Source organism: Otolemur garnettii, unplaced genomic scaffold (assembly GCF_000181295.1).
Source record: "Otolemur garnettii isolate 467f Iridium unplaced genomic scaffold, OtoGar3 scaffold07307, whole genome shotgun sequence".
In the NCBI taxonomy this organism is placed as follows: Eukaryota; Metazoa; Chordata; class Mammalia; order Primates; family Galagidae; genus Otolemur; species Otolemur garnettii.
Window position 1 is genome coordinate 1 of NW_003859702.1, and position 1,040 is coordinate 1,040.

The window sequence follows — 1,040 nt, forward strand, 5'->3', positions numbered from 1 at the left end:
CAAGTACTAAAAAAACTATACTGGTTTCTAGTTACTATTTATTGAAGGCTTCCACATACTGGCATCAACCTAAGTGCTTTACATATGAGAGAAATATAATTATTCATCATCCTAGTTTTATAGATGGATAAATTGAGGCATTCAAAGATCAGGTATGGGCTTTGTTTGGCGGGTCCGGGCTGGGGATTGGAACCCGCCACCTTAGGTGTACGTGGCTGGCGCCTTAGCTGGTTGAGCTATAGGCGCCAAACCTCAATTAAAAATCTTAATACCGAAAGAATACAAGGAGTCGGTCAGCTAACCTGAGCTTAGAACACTCTACAAAAAATGACAAATAAAAAACAGCTCAGTGTCAAGAAAAGCAGTAACAAATGAAAAGAGTAATACACTCAAAAAAAACTTAAAAGAAAGCTAACCTACAAAAACAGCTGAAAAAGAAAATACAATATAACTTCCCAATCTCAAACCTCACATCTTACACAAAATCCACAACCACTACCCTAAAATAATAGCTACATAAGAAGCCAAAAAATAAAATCGCACATCTATTGTCACAATAGTTCAAACGGAAAACCACTCAGACTGCGTTCTCTCCCTCTTACTCCCCCAAAGGGAGAGAAGAACGATCATCAATGGCAAATAGCAATTGCACTAAAGCAACACCAAGAGCTGGCTTCACGCTCAGGATAGGGCATTGGCCCCATATACCAAGGATGGCGGGTTCAAACCTGGCCCCAGCCAAACTGCAACAAAAAAATAGCCCGGCATTGTGGCAGGTGCCTGTAGTCCCAGCTACTCAGGAGATTGAAGCAAGAGAATTGCCTAAGCCCAAGAGCTGGAGGTTGCTATGAGCTGTGACTCCACCGCACTCTCACAAAAAAAAAAAATAAATAAAAAGAAAGATGTGCATATCATTAAGTCATTACACTGTACTGCCGTTCCACATTAAAATTTGTTTTGGGGGGTTTCTAAGAGAGAGAGTTTCACTATGTTGCCCTTGGTAGAGTGCCATGGCATCACAGCTCATAGCAACCTCAAAT

The 1,040-nt window shown here is 41.0% G+C and overlaps 1 non-coding gene across 1 annotated transcript; it reads right to left on the reverse strand.

Annotated features, from left to right (window-relative positions):
• Window positions 1-572: 572 nt before the first annotated feature.
• On the reverse strand, window positions 573-795 carry LOC111722971. Its single transcript, XR_002771593.1, has one exon. It is a non-coding gene; the product is annotated as a small nucleolar RNA U3 (small nucleolar RNA).
• Window positions 796-1,040: the final 245 nt, after the last annotated feature.